At 47.0% G+C, this 17,714-nt stretch overlaps 1 protein-coding gene across 10 annotated transcripts in view; it reads left to right on the top strand.

Annotated features, from left to right (window-relative positions):
* ACOT7 (acyl-CoA thioesterase 7) overlaps nt 1-17,714 on the top strand; it is a 108,152-nt gene that overhangs the window by 20,442 nt on the left and 69,996 nt on the right. Inside the window, exon 1 of one of the 10 annotated variants that reach the window (XM_086344218.1) lies at nt 1,558-1,696. The exons of the other annotated variants lie outside the window; for them this stretch is intronic. The gene's annotated coding sequence lies outside the window, so the exon portion shown is untranslated. Of the gene's footprint in view, nt 1-1,557; nt 1,697-17,714 lie in introns of those variants that run through there. 10 annotated transcript variants of the gene reach the window in all.

The raw sequence follows: 17,714 nt of genomic DNA, 5'->3' as shown, positions 1-17,714 counted from the left end.
AAAACCATAGCTTTGACTAGATGGACTTTTGTTGGCAAAGTAATGTCTCTGCTTTTTAATATGCTCTCTAAGTTTGTCATAGCTCTTTTTCCAAGGAGCAGGCATCTTTTAATTTCATGGCTGCAGTTGCCATCTGCAGTGATTTTGGAGCTAAAGAAAGTAAAGTCTATCACTGTTTGCATTGTTTCCATCTATTTGCCATGAAGTGATGGGACTGGATGTCATGATCTTCATTTTTTGAATGTTAAGCCAGCTTTTTCACTCTCCTTTTTCACCTTTGTCAAGAGGCTCTTTAGATCCTCTTTGGCTTTCTGTCATTAAGGTGGTGTCATCTGCATATCTGAGGTTACCAGTTGATATTTCTCCCAGCAATCTTGATTCCAGCTTGTGCTTCATCCAGTATGGCATTTTGCATGATGTACTCTGCATGCTTCCCTGGTGGCTCAGATGGTAAAGCGTCTGCCTACAATGCGGGAGACCCAGGTTTGATCCCTGGGTTGGGAAGATACTCTGGAGAAGGAAATGGCAACCCACTTCTGTACTCTTGCCTGGAAAATCCCATGGACGGAGGAGCATTGTAGGCTACAGTCCATGGGGTCACAAAGAGTCGGACACGACTGAGTGACTTTACTCTGCATATAAGTTAAATAAGCAGGGTGACAATATACAGTCTTGACGTATTCCTTTCCCAATTTTGAACCAGTCCATTGTTCCGTGTCCTGTTCTAACTGTTGCTTCTTGACCTGCATACAGATTTCTCAGGAGGCAGGTCAGGTGGTCTGGTATTCCCATCTCTTGAAGAATTTTCCACAGTTTGTTGTGATCCACACAGTCAAAGGCTTTAGCATAGTCAATGAAGCAGAAGTAGATGTTTTTCTGAAATTCTCTTGCTTTTTCTATGATCCAGCAGATGTTGGCAGTTTGATCTCTGGTTCCTCTGCCTTTTCTAAGTCCTGCTTGAACATCTGGAAGTTCTTGGTTCACGTACTGTTGAAGCCTACCTTGGAGAATTTTGAGCATTAATTTGCTCGCTTGTGAGATGAGTACAATTGTGGGGGAGTTTGAACATTCTTTGACATTGCCTTTCTTTGGGACTGGAATGAAGACTCACCTTTTCCAGTCCTGTGGCCACTGCTGAGTTTTCCAAATTTGCTGGCATATTGAGTGTAGCACTATCACAGCATCATCTTTTAGGATTTGAAGTAGCTCAGCTGGAATTCCATCACTTCCGCTAGCTTTGTTCATAGTGATGCTTCCGAAGACCCACCTGACTTTGCATTCCAGAATATCTGGCTCTAGGTGAGTGATCACACCATCGTGGCTATCTGGGTCATTAAGATCTTTTTGTGCAGTTCTGTGTATTCTTGCCACATCTTCTTAATATCTTCTGCTTCTGTTAGGTTGATACTATTTCTGTCCTTTACTGGAGCATAGTATAGTGTTAATAGCTGAGCCGTATCCTAGTCTTTGCGACCCCATGAACTGTAGCCTGCAAGGCTCCTCTGTCCATGGGATTGTCCAGGCAAGAACTGGAGTGAGTTGCCTTTCTCTTATCCAGGGGATGTTCCTGACCCAGGGATGGAACCCTGGTCTCTGGCGTTGCAGGAAGATTTGATCCTAAAGGAAATCAGCCCTGAATATTCATTGGAAGGACTGATGCTGAAGCTCCAGTACTTTGGCCACCGGATGTGAAGAGGCAAGTCATTGGAAAAGTTCCTGTTGCTGGGAAAGATTGAAGGCAAAAGGAGAAGGGGACAGCAGAGGATGAGATGGTTATATAGCATCACTATCTAATGGACATGAATGGACTCAGTGGACATCAATTTGAGCAACCTCCAGGAGATAGTAGAGGACAGAAGAGCCTCGTGTGCTGTAGTCCATGGGGTTGCAAAGTGACTTAGCAACTGAACAACAACAAACGTAACCCTGAGTCCTGAGTCTTGTGAGGTGCTCCAGCGAACTATCCAGCCTGAGGAGGGGTCACGTGCTCAGTAGTGTCCAACTCTTTGCGACTCCATGGACTGTAGCCCACCAGGCTTCTCTGTCCCTGGGATTTTCCAGACAAGAATACTAGAGTGGGTTGCCATTTCCTCCTCCAGGGGATCTTCCTGATCCAGGGATCGAACTCATGTCTCCTGTGTCTCCTGCATTGGCAGGCAGATTCTTTACCACTGAGCCTTTGGGGAAGCCCTAGGAGGGGTCAGGAATGAATCCAATTGTAGTGCGCCTGGCTAATGGCCAAGAGTTGGAGAAATGGCTGGTGTGAGGAACAACCCCATCCAATTGATGTCAGAAGTGGTGTGAGTGAAAACAGCTCAGTAGTTCCATTTTTGGGTCAAAGGATTACTCTGTTTAATCTTTGGAGGTGGTACCAGAGTGTTTTCCAAAGCAGCTGCCTCCTTCTCACTCTCATGGGCTCCACATCCTCGCCAATACTTGCTATATGTAGCCACCTTGGCAGTTGTAAGTGGTGGTTCACTGTGGTTTCAGCCTGTCGCCACCCTGGCAGTTGTACAGTGGTGGTTCACTGAGGTTTCAGTGGGGATCTCCCTGATGATTAGTGATACTCCCTTGGGCTCAGTGGTAAGGAACCTGTCTGCCAACTCAGGAGACTGGGGTTTGATCCCTGGATTGGAAGATCCCCAGGAGAAGGGAATGGCAACCCACTCCAATATTCTTGCCCGGGAGATCCTATGGACAGAGGTGCCTGGCGGGCTACAGTCCATGGAATGGCAAAGAGTCGGACATGACTGAGCACGCACACACATTTTTCCATGCACTTATCAGCCATTTGTACATTTAGAGAATTGTCTATTCAGGTCTGTTGCCTGTGTTTTCAGTTGGCTTGTGTTTTTATTATTGAGTTGTAGGTGTCTCTTCTGTATTTTTTTTTTTTTTGGCTGTGCTGCGTTGTCTGGTAGGATCTTAGTTCCTTTCCTGACCAGGAATTGAACCTGGGCCCTGGGCCGTGAAAGCACACAGTCCTAAACACTGGACTGCAGGGAAGTCCCTCCTTCTGTATCCAGATACAGATCCCTTCTCAAGTGTATGGGTTGCAGAGGTTTGCTTCCGTTCGGTGGGTTGTCTTTTCACTTTTGATTATTATCTCTTGAAGCATAGAAGCTTTACAGTTTTGCTGTTTCTCCTTGTTGCTGCTTGTGCTTCTGTTGTCCTCTCTAGGAGGGCACTGCCAAACCCGAGTCCCAGAGCTTCCCTGTGTTTTTCTCTGAAGCGTTTTACGGTTTTGGCTCTTACATTAGGGCTTGGACCTTTTTCCATTTCTTCCTCAGAGATGGTGTGAGGTAAGGATCCAGTTTAATTCTTCTGCCTGTGGAAATCCCTTTTCATAGACTGAGAGATAGGTGCCGAGTGGCCGGGTTACTGGTCAAGGTCACAGGCTGATGAGTGGTGTGCTGAAACCACAAACCTCCTGACTGCTCTTCGCCTGCGGCTTCTTCCAGCTTCTCCCAGCTTGCTCTGAACTCTGTTTCCCAGGTTCGTTGATCCCTGACCCAGAAATCCATGAGCCACAGTACAGGGCCTGCCCTGTGGGACGTGGTGTAGACATTACCGTGCATCAGTTCCTTGAGAAGAGGACAGTCTGTGTGTGATCTGTGTATGAGGTCTCTGAGGTCTGTGTCCCTCTGTTCCCACTCGCCTCCCTGAGCGCTACCCTGCCCCCACTGGCTTTTCTACCCCTTCCTCCAGGCCCCCCTCTCTCCCTTCTCTGGGTTGTTCTGTGACTTCAGCCTGTCCCGTGGCAGGGGCTGCTCTTTCTGTCCAGGCCTCCCAAGTGGCAGGTCTCTGCTGGGGACCTTCCCAGGGCCAGGCCACACAACCCAGACCTCTTGGTGCCCTATCTGACCCCTCAGGGCACAGAGGTTCAGGTTTGTGGCAGGCCAGGGGCCAGCTGGCATGACTGGCCGTCTAAGCCATGTTTCAAACGTTGAGAGTTGGAAGGTGAAAAGACAACCCTCAGAATGGGAGGAAATAATAGCAGATGAAACCACTGACAAAGGGTTAATCTCCCAAATATACAAGCAGTTCATACAGCTCAATACCAAAAAAACCAACAGCCCAATCAAAAATTGGGCTGAAGATCTAAACAAACATTTCTCCAAAGAAGACATGCAAATGGCTAATAAACATATGAAAAGATGCTTAGCATCACTCATTATTAGCGAAATACAGATCAAAATTACAGAGAGATATCACCTCACACCTGTCATTATGGCCATCATCAAAAAATCTACAAACAATGCTGGTGAGAATGTGGAGAAAAGGGAACCCTCTTGAACTGTTGGTGGGAATGTAAATTGATACAGTCACTGTGGAATACTGTATGGAGAGTGCTTAAAAAACTAGGCATAGAACTATTGTATGACCCAGCAATCTGACTACTGGGCATAAACTCTGAGAATACCATAATTGAAAAAGACACATGAACCCCAAAGTTCACTGCAGTACTATTTATAATAGCTGGGGCATGGAAGCAACCTAAATGTCCATTGACAGATGAATGGATAAAGAAGCTGTGGTACATATATACAGTGGAATATTACTCAGCCATAAAAAGGAATACATTTAAGTCAATTCTAATGAGGTGGATGGACCTAGAGCATTTTATACAGGGTGAAATAAGTCAGAAAGAGGAAAACATGTATCATGTCTTAACACACATATATGGAACCTAGAAAAATGGTACTGATGAACCTGTTTGCAGGGCAGCAGTGGAGATGCAGACACAGAGAACACACTTGTGGACCCAGCGTGGGAAGGAGAGGGTGGGACGAATTGAAAGAGTGACATTGAAACATGTACATTACCATATTTAAAATAGCTAGCCAGTGGGAGTTTGCTGTGTGATGCAGGGAGTTCAAACCTGGTGTTCTGTGACAACCTGAGAGGGGTACAGTGGGGTCGGAGGTGCGAGGGAGGTTTAAGAGGGAGGGGGCACATGTATAACCTGTGGCTGATTCATGTTGATGGATGGCAGAAACTAACACAATATTGTAAAGCAGTTTTCCTCCAATTAAAAAGAAAATAAAAAATAGAAAAAAAGATGGAAAAAACAAAACAAGCAAACCAAAAAAGAAACTTTGAGAGTTGGGAAGCTGCAGGTGGTGGAGTGTCAGAGAAGTCGGAAGATGGGAGGCAGCTGTCAGACTGGGAGTGGACGTGTCCAGGAGAGCAAACTTCCTTCAGAGACTAACTGTCCCTCCTCCTGGCTGTGCTGGGAGCAGAGCATGCCACCAGCTATGTGGTTGCAGCCCTATGCCCTGGAGGCAGCATCCACTTCCTGAGCTGACACTTTGTTCCCATCTGCTCCCTGCGTCCCACGTGCTTACTTGCTTAGCTCTCAGCCCCAGCAGACGTAGGAATCATCCTTGCTTTACCGATGGGGAAACTGAGGGCAAGAATGACCTTGAGTGACCTTGAATTTTCCATTCAAGGTCAGCACAATGGGCACCGGATGCCTCATCACCTGCCCTGACCTGCCTTGATCAGGCTAGATGCTGCTAAAGCGTGGAACTGGTTGATGGAGACAGCCCTAACCTGCCAGCTGCCCTAGAAATGGCTGTTGCTTACTTTTGATTTATAAGTGGGTGGAATTAATTTGTTTTTGTTCAGTTGCCAAGTCATGTCCGGCTCTTTGCAACCTCATGGACTGCAGCACAGCTGGCTTCCCTGTCCATCACCATCTGGAGGTTGCCCAAGTTCACGTCCACTGAGTTGGTGATGCCATCCAACCATCTCATCCTCTGTCGCACCCTTCTCCTCTGCCTTCAATCTTTCCTAGCATCAGGGTCTTTTCCAATGAGTCACTTCTTTGCATCAGGTATCCAGAGTATTGGACTTTAGCTTCAGCATCAGTCCTTCCAATGAGTATTCAGGACTGAGTTCCTTTAGGATTAAAAGGCTCAGGTGTGATTTATCTCCCATACTCAGCATAAGGCCGAGAGCTTCTCTGCACCTCAGGTGCCTAGAGAAAAGTGCACTTCCGGTGCCCCAAAGGCCAGGCTGTTGTGCTCGCTGACCAAGTGCTTGTAAGACTGCCCTGGGGTCTGGGGAGCCTAAGTTTCCCTCCTATAGAATTTTGTGGATACCCGAAGGGCTCCTGGTGTGTATGCCTGTCTGGCATCCAGGAATGGGGGCTGGGGAACACCTGAGGGTAAGGATCTGGTCCCCCCACCAGCTCTGCCCTGTCCTGGTACATTTGGGCCACTGGACCGTGGGGATGGGTTGTGGGGGGTGGGTATGGGATGGGAGATGGGCCATGCCTCTCCACCTATTCAAAGTCCAGGCTTCAGGTTTCAGCCTCTTCTGGAGCCAACTACATACTCCATTACCTTCTGGGGATGTATCAGGTGGAAACCTTAGCCTTGTAACTGATCAGGACGAGCTGGGGTGGGGAACATCCTTTGTAGTAAACACCACACTTTTTTGGCTTGTCTTTCTTTGCTGTTCTGATGCTGTGTTCATTCAGGTGTGGCTTTGTGATACTGTGATTTATAATCAGATCAGATCAGATCAATCGCTCAGTCGTGTCCGACTCTTTGCGACCCCATGAATCGCAGCACGCCAGGCCTCCCTGTCCATCACCAACTCCCGGAGTTCACTCAGACTCAACGTCCATCGAGTCAGTGATGCCATCCAGCCATCTCATCCTCTGTCGTCCCCTTCTCCTCCTGCCCCCAATCCCTCCCAGCATCAGAGTCTTTTCCAATGAGTCAACTCTTCCCATGAGGTGGCCAAAGTACTGGAGTTTCAGCTTTAGCATCATTCCTTCCAAAGAAATCCCAGGGCTGATCTTCAGAATGGACTGGTTGGATCTCCTTGCAGTCCAAGGGACTCTCAAGAGTCTTCTCCAACACCACAGTTCAAAAGCATCAATTCTTTGGCGCTCAGCCTTCTTCACAGTCCAACTCTCACATCCATACATGACCACAGAAAAAACCATAGCCTTGACTAGATGGACCTTTTTTGGCAAAGTAATGTCTCTGCTTTTGAATATGCTATCTAGGTTGGTCATAACTTTCCTTCCAAGGAGTAAGCGTCTGTTAATTTCATGGCTGCAGTCACCATCTGTAGTGATTTTGGAGCCCAGAAAAATAAAGTCTGACACTGTTTCCACTGTTTCCCCATCTATTTCCCATGAAGTGGTGGGACCGGATGCCATGATCTTCGTTTTCTGAATGTTGAGCTTTAAGCCAACTTTTTCACTCTCCACTTTGACTTTCATCAAGAGGCCTTTGAGTTCCTCTTCACTTTGTGCCATAAGGGTGGTGTCATCTGCATATCTGAGGTTATTGATATTTCTCCCGGCAATCTTGATTCCAGTTTGTGTTTCTTCCAGTCCAGCATTTCTCATGATGTACTCTGCATACAAGTTAAATAAACAGGGTGACAATATACAGCCTTGACGAACTCCTTTTCCTATTTGGAACCAGTCTGTTGTTCCATGTCCGGTTCTAACTGTTGCTTCCTGACCTGCATACAAATTTCTCAAGAGGCAGATCAGGTGGTCTGGTATTCCCATCTCTTTCAGAATTTTCCACAGTTTATTGTGATCCACACAGTCAAAGGCTTTGACATAGTCAATAAAGCAGAAATAGATGTTTTTCTGTAACTCTCTTGCTTTTTCCATGATCCAGCGGATGTTGGCAATTTGATCTCTGCTTCCTCTGCCTTTTCTAAAACAGCTTGAACATCAGGAAGTTCACGGTTTTGTCTACATCCCTGTTTCTGGCAGAGTCTAAAACCCTTGGCATTTCCTAAATGATGGGAGTGATAAAGGTGTCTTAATATTGGTAACAAACCCCTTTCAACCACACCGGAGCTTATGTTAATAAGGTGACTTTCAGAAAGTACCTAAGGGTGGAAGCCAGCCCTGTGATCGTAGGCTTGGAACTTCAATCCCAGCCCCCTGACCTCCAGGGAGGGGAGAGGGGCTGCTGGGTGAATTGGTGATTGAATCAGTGACCAATGATGGGATCAATCAGGCTTTTGTTGTGAAGTCCCCATAAAAGCCCAAAAGGATGGGGTTCAGGGAGCTGGGCTGGAGGACCTGTAGAGATTTCAGGTTTGTCCTGAATTTCATCACACCTGGAGAGCAGAGGGATGGTCTGCCTCCCACATGCTTCTGCCCTACCTGTCTCTTCATCTGGCTGATGACTCATATATCCTTTAATGTCCTTTGTAGTAAGATGGTGAGCTCATGAGTGAATGGGTCTCCTGAGTTCTGTGAGCCTCTGCAGCAAATTAATCAAACCCAAGGAGGAGTTTGGTGTAAACTCTGTCTGTAACTGGTCGGTCAGTAACACACATGACAGCCTGGACTTGGGATTGGTGTGGGAAGGTTGGGGGTGGGGTCTGATGCTGTCTCCAGGTTGTTGTTTTTCAGTCGCTCAGTTGTGTCCGACTGTTTGCAACCCCATGGACTACAGCACTCCAGGCTTCCCCATGCTTCACTGTCTCCTGGGGTTTGCTCAAACTCATGTCCATTGAGTCAGGGATGCCATCCAACCATCTTATCCTCTGTTGCTCCCTTTTCCTCCTACCCTCAATCTTTCCCAGCATCAGGGTCTTTTCAAATGAGTCAGTTCTTAACTGGTGGCCAGAATTTTGGAGCTTCAGCTTCAGCATCAGTCCTTCCAATGACTATCCAGGATTGATTTACTTTAGGATTGACTGATTTGATCTCCTTTCAGTCCAGGGAACTCTCAAGAGTCTTCTCTAACACCACAGTTCAAAAGCATCAATTCTTTGGTGGTCAGCTTTCTTTATTGTTCAACTTTCACATCCATACATGACTACTGGAAAAGCCACAACTTTGACTAGATGGACTTCTGTCAGCAAAGTGTTATCTCTGCTTTTTAATATGCTGGGTAGGTTTGTCATAGCTTTTCTTCCAATGACCAAGCATCTTTGAATTTCATGGCTGCAGTCCCTGTCCACAGTGATTTTGGAGCCCAGGAAAAGAAAATCTGCCACTGTTTCCATTGTTTCCCTGTCTATTTGCAATGAAGTGATGGGATTGGATGCCATGATCTTCATTTTTTGAATGTTGAGTTTTATCAGCTTTTTCACTCTCCTCTTTCATCCTCATCAAGAGGCTTCTTAGTTCCTCTTCGTTTTCTGCCACTAGAGTGGTGTCGTCTGCATATCTGAGGTTGTTATTTCTTCCTTCAATCTTTATTCCAGCTTGTGATTCATCTAGCCTGGCATTTCACATGTTGTACTCTGCATAGAAGTTAAATAAGCAAGTGACAATATACAGCCTTGATGTACTCCTTTCTCAGTTTCGAACCACTCCATTGTTCTATGTCCCATTCCAACTGTTGCTTCTTGACCTGCGTACTGGTTTCTGACCTGTGTCCAGGCAGAGAGTCAGAATCAAGTTGACTTGTAAGACACCCAGCTGGGGTCAGAGAACTGCTTGGTGGTGGGCATAACACCCCCACCCCAACCCTATCCCCATGTCATAATTGGTGACCAGAACTTCAGGCTTGTGTTTGGCACTCAGACTTTTTTTTGCCTTTTTTATTTTTTATTTTTTGTTTGGCTGGGAAAATAATTTTGTTTGGAGGAGGGTGGCAGGGGTCCAGCTTCAGAACTCCTGCACTTGCTTCTTGGTGCCTCTGGCCCTGGTGACCTTGAGCATGTGGGTGTTCACGGTCCAGCTCAGTAGCCATACTTACCACCATGACAGTGTTGCTGCTTGGGCATCACTCTGTGGACACTGACCCCTGAAGCAGGGGGACAGGAACTCTTAACAACTAAATGGCTTTTGGTGCCCTGTGGTGTCTAAGGAGACCAGATCCTATTTGATTGTCATTCTGTGCTTCCTATAATGACAGGCTGGTCCCATCTTGTCATAACAGCGGGGCTCTTAGCCAGCGAGGAGCTGTTCTAAGTGGCCTATGTCATCTGAGAAGTAGTAGGAACAGTCTTCCCTCTCGATTTGTGGGATCTTAGTTCCCTGACCAGGGATTGAACCTTTGCCCTTGGCAGTGAGAGTGAAAAAGTGAGTGTGTTAATCAGTCAGTTGTGTCCAACTCTTTGTGTTTAGCCCGCCATGGACTGTAGCCCGCCAGGCTCCTCTGTCCATGGAATTCTCCAGGCAAGAATACTGGAGTGGGTTGCCATTCCCTTCTCCAGGGGATCTTCCTGACCCAGGAGACCCTGGGTCTCTTGCACTGCAGGCAGAATTTTTACAATCTGAGCCACCAGAGTCCTAATTGCTGGACTGCCAAGGAATTCCTAGTGGGAATAGTCTTATCTCAGCCATAGCAGTGATAATTTTGTGGACTTGATTTTGCTTGTAATTGTTCCCATGTACCTACTAAGTTTTTTGTTGTTATTCAGTTGCTCAGTCATAATCGACTTTTTGCAACCTCATGGACTGCAGCACACTAGGCTTCCTTGTCCTTCACCATCTCCTGAAGTTTGCTCATATTCATGTTCATTGAGTCGATAATGCCATCCAACCATTTCATTCTCTGTCACTCCCTTTTCCTCCTACCTTCAATCTTTCAAAGGGTCAGGGTCTTGTCTAATAAGTCAGCTCTTTGCATCAGGTGGCCAAAATATTGGAGCTTCAGCTTCAGCATCAGTTCTTCCAATGAATATTTAGGGTTGATTTCCTTTAGGATTGACTGGTTTGATCTTGCTGTGCAAGGGACTCTCAAGAGTGTTCTCCAGCACCACAGTTTGAAAGTATCAGTTCTTTGGTGCTCAGCCTTCTTTTTACTTTTGTTTTTAGATAGTTAATGTGGAAGAGAGTGAATTTAATTGCTAATTTTGTAAGAGGTCTCTGCATTCTTCTGCCGTTCCCACACCACGTTGTGTCCCCTCAGGGTTTAGTGGGAGTTCCTGCCACTCTGCATCCTCGCCAGTGTCTGGTGTTGTCACATCGGGGTCTTGGCTGGTAGTGTGAGTGGTAGCTTGTCATTTGAGTTTGCGATTCCCTGGTGACCTGTGACACCGGCATCTTTCTCATGTGCTTATTTGCTATCTGTGTGTCTTCATTTATGAGGCGTCCCTTCAGATCTTCTGCTCATTTTCATGCTGGGTTGTTGGTTATTGGATACAAGTCCTTTATCAGACACGTGATTTATAAATATTTTCTGCCAGTTGGTGGATCGTCACTGTTCTGCTATCAGTGCCTCTGTTGGTTGTGTTCTCTGGCCAGCCCAGGAGCCAGAAGCCAGTGTACCTGGCTTCTCCTAGGTCCTGGAAGTCCTTGTAGGGTGTCACAGCTTCAGGGAACTCTCAGCTCTCCCTGGACCCTCCAGGTTACAGGTGAGGAATCAGAGCCCAGAGGGGCAGTGGCTGACTTAGGGGCACGTGGCTGGTGTGGCAGAGCCATGGCTTGAACCCTGACTGCGTCTCCTGGGCCAGCTTGCCCTTGGAATTTCCACACTGGCTTTCTGGGGGGGGGGGGGCCATCTGTTTACATGGTCTCCAGGTGATGTCCGGCAGGATGGGCTGTTCGATGCTCAGGATATTGGGCAGGGCTGGGGTTCTAAAGGCTAAGAGGGTTGCCCTTGTTTTGTCCTCAGCCCCTGCACGGTCTACTCCAGCTTCCGCACCCCCCAGACCTCCAGGACAGTGTGTTTGGAGGGCATCCTTCTCTATTCTCAAGGATGTCTGGGAGCCCCTTCCACAGTGAGACTGGGTGTCACCGTATGGACCACTGGCTGTATTCTGCCTGACTCTGGGGAAGCCCTCAGAGCCTGCTGAGCTGCTCTTGAAGGCTTCACTGTGGATCCCATGGGCTGAGAGGGCTGTGATTGCTGCCTGGTGGTGCGTAGCATGCTGGCCTGGTAGGGCTCTTAGTGAGGCTGTACCTGGAGCTCCAGGGCAGCCTGGCTGCCTCCTTCCTGCTTGTGGTACTGAAGCTGGTGGCTGAGACACTCTTGGAAATGAACTGAGTGTCAGTAAACTCTCGTAGATTCAGTGACTGAGAAGAACCCCCAGGTGTTTGCCACCACCACGTGATTCTTCACACAGCAGCTGTCGGGGTGGATGGGTGGGGTATTTATTTATTTCATTATTGACATATAATTTATGTAACTGTACACATTTAAAGTGAGTGGCTTGATCCATTTGGGCATATGTAAACACTTGAAAAATCATCACCATAATCAAGGTCATGAGCACAGCCATCATTTTAAGAGTTTCTTCTCATCTCCTGATAATCCCGCCCTCCTTCCTAGGCAGCCACTGACTCACTGTCCCTGTAGATTAGTTTGCATCTTCTAGAATGTTAAAGAGGAAAGTGAAAGAGGAGAGTGAAAAAGCTGGCTTAAAACTCAACATTCGAAAATGAAGATCATGGCCTCCGGTCCCATTACTTCATGGAAAATAGATGGGGAAACAATGGAAACAGTGACAGACTTTGTTTTTTGGGGCTCCAAAATCACTGCAGATGGTGACTGCAGCCATGAAATTAAGAGACACTTGCTCCTTGGAAGAAAAAGTATGACAAGCCTACACAGCATATTAAAAAGCAGAGATATTACTTTGCCAACAAAGGTCTGTCTAGTCAAAGATGTGGTTTTTCCAGTTGTCATGTATGGATGTGAGAGTTGGACCATAAAGAAAGCTGAGTGCTGAAGAATTGATGCTTTTGAACTGTGGTGTTGGAGAAGACTTTTGAGAGTCCCTTGGACTGCAAGGAGATCAAACCAGTCTATCCTAAAGGAAATCAGTCCTGAATAGTCATTGGAAGACTGATGCTGAAGCTGAAGTTCCACCTGATAGGAAGAACTGACTCATTTGAAAAGATGCTGATGCTGGGAAAGATTGAAGTTGGGAGGAGAAGGGGACGACAGAGGATGGGATGGTGCGATGGCATCACTGACTTGATGGGCATGAGTTTGAGCAAGCTCTGGAAGTTGGTGATGGACAGGGAAGCCTGGCGTGCTGCAGTCCATGCGGTCGCAAGAAGTTGGACATGACTGAGCAACTGAACTGAATCGAGAGTGTTGTAGAAGTGGGGCCATGCAGTCAGAGCTTTTTTCTGTCTGCCCTGTCCTCTTTCACTTGGTGTGATCATTTTGAGATTCCCCCACGTTGCTGTAAGGACCAGCATTCATTCCTTTTATTGCCAAGTAGCATTCTCTTGCACGGGTGGATGGACCTTGGTCTGTCCGTTGGTTCATCTGTGGATGGACATTTGAGTTGTGTCCAGCTGTGGGCTGTTACAGGAAATGCTGCCACGAGCAGTGGTGTGCAGGCCTCTGAGGGGACATACTCAGGGGACAACATTGGATGGGATGGTAGGTGTAGGTTTAACTGTTTAAGAAACTGCCAGACTGTCTCCCCAGGTGGTTGTGCATTTCGTGTTTGTTTGCTGTTCGTTTCCAGCAGCGCCTGGGAGTCCCGGTTTCTCCACAGCCTTACCAGCACTTGGTACAGTCGGGCTTTTCAGTTTTAGCCATGCTGAGGTGTGAGAGGATCCCACGGCGGTGTTAGTCTGCAGTTTCCTAACGTCTAACACTGTCAAGAGTCATTTCACATTTGTGTTTGTCACCTACGTATCTTGTTTAGCCAAGTGTCTGCTCAGTTCTTTTGCCCATTTAAAAATATTGCAGCTTTGGTTTTCTCACCGTTAGGAGTTCTTTATGTCCCCAGAGTATATCTCTGCCCCTCCCAGCTTTCTCTGCCCTTGGAGGTGGGCTTCCGTGGGAGGAAAGTGAGCGTTAGTCGCTCCGTCGTTTCTGACTCTGTGAGACCTCATGGACTGTAGCCCTCCAGGTTCCTCTGTTCACGGGGTTTTCCAGGTAAGAATACTGGAGTGGGTTGCCACTCCCTTCTCCAGGGGATCTTCCCCACTGAGGGATCGAACCTGGGTCTCTCACATCGCGGGCAGATTCTACTATCTGAGCCTCCAGGGAAGCCATGGGAGGAAACTGGCCTCCAGTTCTAGGAAAAGCTATTCAGCCCTCTGCTCACCTTCTCTCCTGGGTGCCTACCATCAGTTGGGCCAGTTGATTCTCTGAGCTCCAGGACCTTGTCTGTCACTTCCTGCCTTTCTCCTTGGTGACTCGGGTGTAGCCCCTACTCCCTGGGCAGGTGTGGGGCAGATGGAAGGAAGCATGCTGCCTTCTCCACCTTCTTCAGTTTCCAGATGGCCTTGAGAGCTGAAGGACATAGTGGTTATTTCCCCACAAACTGCACCCCAGACACAACCTCGTGGGTGTTTTCACTCCCTACCTCCCTTCCCCAGCCCCTGGCAACTAACTGCCAGTCTACCGTCTGTGTGTCTCTAGGATTTGCCTGTTCTGGGTGTTCTATATCAGTGGACTCATATACTAAATGGTCTTTTGCATGACTGGCTTCTTTCACTCAGCATAATGTTTTCAGAGTTCATCCACGTTTTAGTGTTGTTGAGGCAAATAACTAATAAACAGTGTATAACAGGAATAGGAAAGAGTTTGATGTGAGCCAAACTCAGGACTGTAGCCCAGAGGATTTGCTCTGACGATCTGCTCTGGAGAAACAGGATTTTCAGCACAGTTTTCTGTCTTGTCAGTACAGAGAACATCAGTTGACTTGATGTTCCCTCCGGTTTCAGAAAACCAGATCCCCACGTACCCAGGACATCAGTGTGGCCTTGGCATCTGGGAAGGGAATCTGACTGTTGAAGGAGTAATGAGCATTGGCGTCCCAGGGAGGAGGTGTTTAATCCTTATTTTTTCTTTATTTATCTGGCTTCTCCAGGTCTCAGCTGCAGCCAGCGGGATCTTCCATCTTCAGCTGCAGCATTGGAGCTATTTGTTGTCGCATGTGCCATCTAGTTCCCCGACCAGGGATCAAACCCAGACCCCTGGAATTGAGAGCTCAGAGTCTTAGCCACTGGACCACCAGGGAAGTCCCCAGGCTTTATTTTGAACATGAACACTCTTCTGGTTAGTGCACCCTTTCCTTTAGTAATTAAAGCAGACGCACAGTGTTTGTCTGCTAGACCACAAGCAGGCTATTTTAGTTAGCATCGAATCAAGGTAACTCATTTATAGCCAGAATGACTTCCCCAGACCTCAACACATGAACATTCCTTTTATCAGTGTGTATCAGTACTGCATTCCTTTTTATGGTCAAATAATGGTCCATGTATGGATCTGAGAGTTGGACTGTGAAGAAGGCTGAGCGCTGAAGAATTGATGCTTTTGAACTGTGGTGTTGGAGAAGACTCTTGAGAGTCCCTTGGACTGCAAGGAGATCCAACCAGTCCATTCTGAAGGAGATCAGCCCTGGGTGTTCTTTGGAAGGAATGATGCTAAAGCTGAAACTCCAGTACTTTGGCCACCTCATGCGAAGAGTTGACTCATTGGAAAAGACTCTGATGCTGGGAGGGATTGGGGGCAAGAGGAGAAGGGGACAATAGAGGATGAGATGGCTGGATGGCATCACCAACTCGATGGACATGAATTTGGGTGAACTCCGGGAGTTGGTGATGGACAGGGAGGCCTGGCGTGCTGCGATTCATGGGGTCGCTCAGTCGGACACGACTGAGTGACTGAACTGAACTGAATGGTCCATTGGGTTGACGGACCATATGTTATTTATCTGATGATGGATACCTGGGTTTCCACCTTTCAGTTATTATGAATAATGTTGCTATGAACCTTTCCAGACATCTAGTTTTGTCATTTTAAATGGTTCTTGGTTAGTTTAATAGAAAGGAAATAGCAACTTATGGTTGTTCAGCTTCAAAATTGTTTACTCATATAGCTAAAGTGGCATCAGATGGTTCTGTTTGTGGAAAGGTCTGCTCATGGCTGGAGTCCAGTGGCGGTGGAGGCCTAGTTCAGCCTCCCTGACAGGACTGAGCTGTGGGAGGGGTCTTAGACAGTTAATTTTGCATCATTTCTTACAGGTTTTCTCCCCTCCCTGAATTCTGTTTTTCTCTAATTAAAAATAAAAAAAATCTAAGTTCCACTGGGTTTAGCTTGTATCTCTCTCCAGGTTTTAAGCAGTTGATGCTGCATATCATTTAGTGGCTCATTCTCCAAACGTGAAACATGTCTTCCCTCCAGTGATGCTTCATTTCAGTCTTAACTTCTGTGGTTTGTCTAAAAGCACTTCTCTAGATAGCCTTGTCCCAGTTGTGGATTTCAGTCCATTTTCCCATGTCTTATGGTCCTGTGCTTGGCATCGCATGCCATGTGAATCCTCACCATGCCGTTGGTAGATGTATCATTCAGAAAGTTCTTCAGGTACAGGTTGATATCAGGATTCTCCATTTGCTCCATTGAGGACTGTTGCATCTTTAAGCCAGTCTTGTAATGAACTTAGAACCTGGTGGGGCAAATGGTGCCGCTTCTCTTGTTGGTGTGGGGTCATTATCATCACCTGGTTGGTGTATAGGGGAGGTGGGGAGGGCAGTTGTTGACCTTCACAGAGCCCTGCAGGCTGCCTCCCCACACCCGGCCTTCCTTCCCAGATCGGTACCCCTGGTGTTTTCTGGTTCTGACTATTGGTGGCCTGCCGCCCTTCCTCCCTTCCTCCCGAGTAGAAGCTGGGGCTTGAACCAGCTAACTTCCAACATCTCTTTCTACTCCAATTTCTTACGATTTTACAGGAGTTTCAAAAGTCAAGTTCAGTTCAATTCAGTCACTCAGTCGTGTCCGACTGAGCGACCCCATGAATCGCAGCACGCCAGGCCTCCCTGTCCATCACCAACTCCCGGAGTTCACCCAGACTCACGTCCATCGAGTCAGTGATGCCATCCTGCCATCTCATCCTCTGTCATCCCCTTCTCCTCCTGCCCCCAATCCCTCCCAGCATCAGAGTCTTTTCCAATGAGTCAACTCTTCGCATGAAGTGCCCAAAGTACTGGAGTTTCAGCTTTAGCATCATTCCTTCCAAAGAACACCCAGGACTGATCTCCTTCAGAATGGACTGGTTGGATCTCCTTGCAGTCCAAGGGACTCTCAAGAGTCTTCTCCAACACCACTGTTCAAAAGCATCAATTCTTCAGTGCTCAGCCTTCTTCACAGTCCAACTCTCACATCCATACATGACCACTGGAAAAACCATAGCCTTGACTAGATGGACCTTTGTTGGCAAAGTAATGTCTCTGCTTTTCAATATGCCATCTAGGTTGGTCATAACTTTCCTTCCAAGGAGTAAGTGTCTTTTAATTTCATGATTGCAGTCACCATCTGCAGTGATTTTGGAGCCCCTAAAAATAAAGTCAGCCACTGTAGCCCATTCTTGTTTTAAAGATACGCAATCCTTTAGAATCTTTGACATGATTAAACATCCTGTATTGGATGTTATCTGCTATTTCCGTTATTGCTTTAGTTTTTCCTGGGACTATATGTATTCAGTCTGTTGTTTCTCTTTTTTACCTATGTTTCCTCTTAGCTTTTTGAGATTTTAGTATGTTCCCAATTATAACTAACAGCCCAGATGTAGCAACATGTTACATTCAGGTGTTTTTAAATCACAGGTTAATATGTTTTTTAATCCCACAGTGAATTCTGAGCCTTATTGTGAAGGTAAGAGAAAAGGTAGAAGGGTATACCCACATCCACACCTGGGTGTTCTTTTTGCTTTGGCTCCATCCCTTCATTCTTTCTAGAGTTATTTCTCCACTGATCTCCAGTAGCATATTGGGTACCTACTGACCTGGGGAGTTCCTCTTTCAGTATCCTATCATTTTGCCTTTTCATACTGTTCATGGGGCTCTCAAGGCAAGA

Source organism: Bos grunniens, chromosome 16, assembly GCF_055505025.1.
Source record: "Bos grunniens cultivar Pamir isolate PY7600 chromosome 16, Bosgru_T2T1.0, whole genome shotgun sequence".
Taxonomy (NCBI): domain Eukaryota; kingdom Metazoa; phylum Chordata; class Mammalia; order Artiodactyla; family Bovidae; genus Bos; species Bos grunniens.
The sequence above is the reverse complement of the archived record's forward strand: the minus strand, read 5'-3'. Positions and strand labels throughout refer to the sequence as shown.